Source organism: Pyrus communis, chromosome 4 (assembly GCF_963583255.1).
Source record: "Pyrus communis chromosome 4, drPyrComm1.1, whole genome shotgun sequence".
Lineage (NCBI taxonomy): Eukaryota > Viridiplantae > Streptophyta > Magnoliopsida > Rosales > Rosaceae > Pyrus > Pyrus communis.
Window position 1 is genome coordinate 27,509,328 of NC_084806.1, and position 7,112 is coordinate 27,516,439.

The 7,112-nt window shown below is 36.8% G+C and overlaps 4 non-coding genes and 1 pseudogene across 4 annotated transcripts; all 5 read left to right on the top strand.

Moving 5' to 3' along the window:
• The first annotated feature begins 312 nt into the window (after positions 1-312).
• LOC137732927 (beta-amyrin 28-monooxygenase-like) lies at positions 313-4,928 on the top strand (annotated as a pseudogene).
• On the top strand, positions 4,271-4,357 carry LOC137733078 (small nucleolar RNA U61). The gene has a single exon (XR_011068396.1). It is a non-coding gene; the product is annotated as a small nucleolar RNA U61 (small nucleolar RNA).
• On the top strand, positions 4,447-4,533 carry LOC137733083 (small nucleolar RNA snoR14). The gene has a single exon (XR_011068401.1). It is a non-coding gene; the product is annotated as a small nucleolar RNA snoR14 (small nucleolar RNA).
• LOC137733072 (small nucleolar RNA Z101) lies at positions 4,608-4,703 on the top strand. Its single transcript, XR_011068390.1, has one exon. It is a non-coding gene; the product is annotated as a small nucleolar RNA Z101 (small nucleolar RNA).
• On the top strand, positions 4,803-4,928 carry LOC137733051 (small nucleolar RNA SNORD14). Its single transcript, XR_011068369.1, has one exon. It is a non-coding gene; the product is annotated as a small nucleolar RNA SNORD14 (small nucleolar RNA).
• Positions 4,929-7,112: the final 2,184 nt, after the last annotated feature.

Consider the following 7,112-nt stretch of genomic DNA (forward strand, 5'->3'; position numbering starts at 1 on the left):
ATACATATGGCTGCACAGAACACGTTGTCTTACATATACGCATGTTAATATGTTATAGGCTTTTTAGCCGAAATGCTCCTGAAATTTCCATAACTCATTACTTTGGTTCCTGAGATTTGAAATCAATAGAATTAGTCCCTGAGTTTATCCACCATCAATCATTTTAGTCATTCTTTGAAAAATTATGTTAAATCATGACTAAAAAAAATACTCTCAATTAAATAAACAATGGGCAAAATGATTTGACAAAAATTGAGGGTATTTTGGTCATTTTATCCTTATTTAATGGAGATTTTTTAAGGAATGACCAAAATGATTGATGGTAGTAGACAAACTCAGGGATCACTTCTGTTGATTTCAAATCTCAAGGACCAAAGTAAGGAGTTATGCAAATCTCTGAGACCATTTTGGCTAAAAAAAACTTATGTTATATGATTTAGAATATCAATCTCGTGAACAATATTAATTTGATGAAATTTCATTTATATAGGTCCTATTAATTTTATTGGGCGATTAGCAGGAATGATCATTTGTTTAATTATAGTTTGAAAACACACACATATATACATGTCAAAGAATGAAAACATATTAATCAAGGGAACTGTTATTGGCACTCCAAAAATCTCATTCTATACTCTTCACAAGTGTATTCTTGGAGTGCCAAAAGAGATTTTTTTTTAGTGCTAATAACAATTCATTTAATCAATTATCATACAAATATACTTTCTAATTAATCAATTATCTTATAGACACACACACACACATATACAGCATGAAAATGCTACTATTATTGTATAGTACATGTTTATACATAATATTACTGCAGCTACACCTTGGCGATCGTTGCACGTTTGTTTCTTAGCCTCGAGGACCAAAAGGACATAGACAAACTAGGCCACTCTTTGTATCTGGCTAACGCCGGAGTCATATCGATGCCTATTGACTTTCCTAGGACCCCGCTTCGCAAAGCCATCAAGGCCTCCAACCTCATCAATGGGAAGTTGACGAAGATAATAAAGCAAAGGAAGGCTGATTTGGCTGATGGCAAGGCTTCTCTGACGCAAGACATTTTGTCACACATGCTCATGACATGCGATGAAGATGGAACCTACATGAAGGAATTGGATATCAGTACTAAGATTATGGGGCTGTTAATTGGTGGTTATGAAGCTGCCGGCGCTGTTTGCACCCTCATTGTCAAGTTTCTTGCTGAACTCCCTCACATCTACGATGCAGTCTACAAGGGTACGTAATTGCACCAGATGCTCCATAATTTGGGCACTTGGGTTAAATGACATCCAAATTACTAAAAATAATATTTACGGTTTCATTGTTGTTGGATGCTAAATCAAATACTAATTACAGAGCAAATGGAGATTGCAAATTTGAAAGCCCCAGGAGAGTTGTTGAACTGGGATGACATTCAGAAGATGAAGTACTCGTGGAATGTAGCTCAAGAAGTGATGAGACTGACGCCACCAATTCAAGGATCCTTCAGGGAAGCCTCAACTAACTTTGTCTTCAATGGATACACAATTCCAAAGGGTTGGATATTATATTGGAGTTCGATCACAATGCACAAGAGTGTAGAATATTTCTAGGAACCCGATAAATTTGATCCGTCGAGGTTTGAAGGAACCGGGCCAACACCATACACTTATGTTCCATTTGGAGGAGGGCCAATGATGTGCCCCAGCAAAGAGTATGCCCGAATGGAAATACTTGTGTTCATGCACAACCTGGTCAAGAGGGTCAAATGTGAGAGACTTCTTCCCCAAGAGAAAATTGTAATGGACCCTTTGGCCATGCCTGCCAAAGGACTTCCAATCCGCCTTTTCCCTCACAATCACATTAATTGAAACCACCATAACCGTCAATTTGTTTGATTACACTGAGATATTATTTTCAATAATTTGTGGTTTTTACTTTGTACAATGATGATGATGTAATAACGTGAATGTGAACTACACATTCTAGCAAGAATGTATTATATGTTGTGTTGATTTACTGCTAGACAATTATCTGTCTTACCAAATAAATTTGAGTAAATTACACATGACTACCTCAACTATCGATCGAATCACAATCTCATACTACATGTTTTAAACATTGCAATGTCATACCGCAACTTATGAATTTGTTGCAGTGTCAAGTTTCCATTAAATTTTCTGTTAATTTGGCTGTTAAATGATGACGTGATAAGAGTAGAGCCTACTTCTTTGCCAACAGGAATAAAAAATTAATAAAATAATAATTATTATTTTATAATTAAAATTAATTAAAAAAAAAATCTCTCTCCCTTCTCTCCCCTCAGATCGCCTGTCATCACTTTTGCTCGCTCCCTCCTACCATCCCATCCCAAACCCAGAAAATATAAAATCATACCACATCCCCACCCTCCCTCGCCTCTTCCACCTATTCTCTCCAACCAATTCCACCATCCTCCCCTCACTCCTTTCCCGGGCAACCATTCACAAATCCAACAAACCCAAACACCTTGGTCGATGGCTTCGTTTCGCGGCATGGAATGGACTTTCTATCCCAATTCCGTGACCTTTCGCGCCTCCTTCCTTGCAAATAGGATAAAGATGAGATCTTTCGCGCCTTCTTCGTTCTGCGGCCGTTGCCGCAGGAGATCTTTCGCACCTCCATCGTTTCGTTGCTAGAGTGGAATTGGAGTTTTGGGTCGGGAAGTGGGGGGAAGAAGAAGGAGGCTGCAAGTCAGAGTAGGATTGAGTTTGTAATGAGATGGTATGAAGAGGAGAGAGTGTGGGGAGGAGATGACCAGAGATCTGGGGGGAGAGAAATTGGAGAGATTTTTTTTTAATAATTAATTAATTCTAATTATTATAAGTAATAATTTTTTTTATAATTAATTAATTTTTTAATCTGGTTGGCAAAGGAGTGGGTCGCGCTCTTGCCATGTCATCATTTTAACAGGCAAATTGACATAAAATCTAATAGAGATTTGATATTGCAATGAATTCATAAGTTGAGGTATGACATTATTATAGGGGTGGTTCGGTATGGGATACCATACCGAAATTAGTATCCCGAATCCCAAACCAAAATTTTTCGGGACGGGAATTTGAAGACCAATCCCAAACCAAATTTTCGAGAATCCCAAATTTCGGGAATCCCGAAATATTTTCGGGATTTTGGGACAAATCGGGAATCCCAAATTGAAATATGAAATTATGAATTGTTCTTCAAATATATAATTCAAGAACACATTCATGAACTAGGAATTTCATTTCATTCACACTACCATTTAATTGAACACTGGCATGCCTGACTGTTTTTATCATAGTCAAAATTCAAATTAATTAAACCCTTTTTGCAATATGTTGAGAGACAAAAGAATCAAGCCTTCTAAAATCATCAGCCATGGCAGCAGCAATAATAAAATCCACATGAATATCAAACAAAACATGAAAAATATGCAAGGTGTAGGGCATTCCAGGTTGCAGAGCATGAATTAGAAACTACTAGCATAAATTATAAAAGAATAATATATATAATAATTAATATTATATATTTTCGGTTCGGTATGGGATTCCCAAAATATCGAGAAGCCAATCCCGAATCCCATACCGAAATTTTGGGATCGGTTCGGGATAGCATCCCGAAAATTTCGGGAATTTCGGTTTGGGAAATTTTTGGTTTGGGATCGGGATTTTTTCGGTTCAGTTCGGGATTTTTGGGAATTTTTTCCACCCCTACATTATTATGTTTAAAACATGAAATATGAGATTATGGTTTGACCCATAGTTGAGGTAGTTTCATATAAGTTATCCAATAAATTTTCAAAGCACTACACACATTTATATTGGGACAATTATAATACTAAAGGGTATAATTACACTAATAATTACACTAACACTGCATGAAACCTCCTCAGTTTGAGACATTACAGTAACACCTCATAAGGTTTTAATTTTCTTTCATATAACTCTTGAGTTAATAATCTGCTTATAAATTTACAAGTCTACCCTTATAATTAAACAAAAGCCCATTTCTAAAGCCCAAGGAAATTATTTGGGCGGCCCAAAGTTTCAGCCCATAGGGTTTAGAAAGAAGACTAGGGTTTCCTCCTGGAGTCTATAAATTGCCTCTTCCCGGTCTCTTTCTCTCCTCAACTAGAACCGTCGCCTCTCTTTTCCTCTACTCGCCTCTCTTTTCCTCTACTCGCCTCCTCCAAATCCAGGGCCGATTCTCCATCCTTCCCTCCCCTTCATCTTTTCTCTGTCTTGGCAGATAATTGTATTGATGGCGTTGATGAAGCTCTTTGTGCCAAAGACGGCAGCTATCGAGCTCCGTCAATGACGGTCACAACCCTCTAAGAAGTTCTGAGCCTCCTTCCATTCTATTGTTTTCATGTTTTAGTTGGTTTTATAGTTTTTTATTTTTTTAAATTGTTTTAGGAGTTGGGTTTGATCGAAGAAAGCGAGGTGACGATAGAAATTCATGTCTGTCAATCCACTGACTGGTAACAGTGTGATGTTACTGTGAATCCCGACAGGTTCCGATCGCTTTCTATCTAATTTTCCATTGTTTTCGCAATTCAAATAAAAACCATAATTTTATTTTTTGGTTTGACAAGAATGTGGGGGCAGGTGATGAATCAAATTGGTATTTATGGGTAATTTGCATCTGAAATTCATTGATGTTTTATCTATCACCTTGGAGAACTGATGCCCTTGTTCCCCTTTTTTTTTTTTACTAATTTTTATTTGTCTGCTTCTTTTATAAATGCTAATTATTAAATCATTGTGATATTTTTAAGAAATTTGATAATTTATTGTCTGTGATGACAAATCCAAAGGCTTGTTTCTCAAGAACATTCGCAGTGGCCGACCAAGAGCTTTCGCCTTTCGCCGGGCTTGAGAGCTTATGCTGCTTTTCTCCTTCCTTGGATGTCTGAGAAACTAACTTTTATAGATGCATATAACTACACTGTATGTTGTTTCAGTAGTTTAAGATCTGAACGTTATTAATGATTAACTCACACTTGGATTACCGAAATTCCTCATCAAATTATTTTCAAAATTCGACAAAAAAATTATCTTCAACTAATCTCACGATTTTTTTCATGGTGTTTTATGATTTTTTATTTGTATTTTTAATGTGGTGCACATCGGTATGAAGTTATGTTTAAGAATGTGGTAGGTTGTGTAAATTTTCGTTATTTAATGGAATTTAAATGTTTTAAGCTTAAAAAATGCTCATAAAAAAATTAAGCTAAAATTCTTTGTAAATATGCTCTCTTTTCAACTCTGGGTAGTACATATTTACGCAGATCACAACGTTTTCTAATGAGGATTAAGAAAGAGGCATGGTTCTGTATATAATATGGAGATTGCTATTCAAGTTGCCATATGGTGAAAAATCGGTCTTTTGTTCAAATTTAAGGTCTCTTTGGCGCAAGTCAATTCAGACGGCAATCAGGCCTTCAGGAGAAGAAGCTTAGGATGGGAAGTAAAGGTGGTAAGTTCAGTGCTTGGGGAGACGTGGTTAGGTAACCGAGGCCGAGCAAGCTGCTTGGCACGCATCACTCTGAAAAGGCGTGTCATTTTGATTGAGCACAAGTAAAAATGTGTTAGTACGCTAGTTTACATAGGTGTGACACGTTAAATGTAAGATTGGAAAAACCCAAGGCTGGCGAAGGAGGTGATCATTGACGGTCTATATAAAGGGGTGATATCTTTTATACGGGGTCGGTCAATTCATAAAATAGAGAATTCATGCAAATTGTTGAGCGCTAAATTTTTTTTTTTTTTTTTTTAAACAATAAAAATACATTAAGCGGAAAACCCACGAGTATAATCGTTTCTTACTAAATCAAATTGAAGAGCAAATGAAGGAATACAGTGATCCCAAATATGACAATCAGAAATAAAAAGGCCATTACGAGCAAATACATCTTTTACAAAGCTAGCATCTCACGAGTACAATCGTTTCCTACTAAATCAAATTGAAGAGCATGAAGAGCAAATGAAGGAATACAGTGATCCCAAATATGACAATCACAAATAAAAAGGCCATTATGAGCGAATACATCTTTTACAAAGCTAGCATCTATGAAAATATGTTTCCAATCAATGCAAGCAAAGTTAGTTGCCTTCCACTTAATATCTTTCGTAATGGTAACTAGATTCCACAGCGTCACAACCTCGGTTCAACACTGACTAAATGACCAACTTAGAGTCACATTCAACCATAATCTTTGTATAGCACTTCCTCTAAGCAAAAAGAAGGCATTCTCTAAGAGCCCTAGGCTTCACTTCTGAATTAGTGGCACCATCAAGAGTTAAAGCTCCACCTCCAATAAGCTACCCATTATGACTCCTTAAGGCAACCTCGTCGTCGCCTTGTTCCCAGCCATCGAACTGACACATCGTAACCCGGAATGTTCACGTGTTCATCTAAATCGTGATGTGTTGGCCGACACCCGGAGGGTTACGAGGCCATAAAGTAAGGTTGATGTGTAAAAGTAAGGATAAACTTAAACTTTAAATAAATAAACCAAAGTGCACAACGTGATTGGATGGTTACCCTTATTACAATACTTGAAGTTCAGAGCATAGTGCAGACTCATCCGTAAATGATGATTATTTAATACATAAGCAACCTACTTTGACCGAAGGACAATCAGCTATTTCCACTAAAACCTCTTACTCCCACGACTTCAATCTCTATGTCCTAGAAGGGTGAAAAATAAGGGTGAGTGGGCCTATAAAATAAAGTTTTCTTAAACCTTTTTGAAAACGTGTAACCTTTTGTTGTAAAACAAGTTTATGATTTCCCTAAGTAATAATATAATAATAGGTAGTAGGGAATCCTGCAGCACAAATGAGTTTCAATTAATATAGGGTGCTACTACGAAATATCTCATCATGAAAACTTAAATAGTTGTTGTAAAATCACAGTTATGAAAAATCACTGCTCATTATTTATGTTCTAGTAGTACATCACTTGAAGTTGGTGTTACGCGCATCACATACGAGTCCAAGCAACAAACCTAGGGATTGGCTGACACCTAACTCTAGATCCAAAGTGAACGTAAACGGTGCATGTGAGCATACACATGAAGCTAGTCCTTGGCTTAGGAC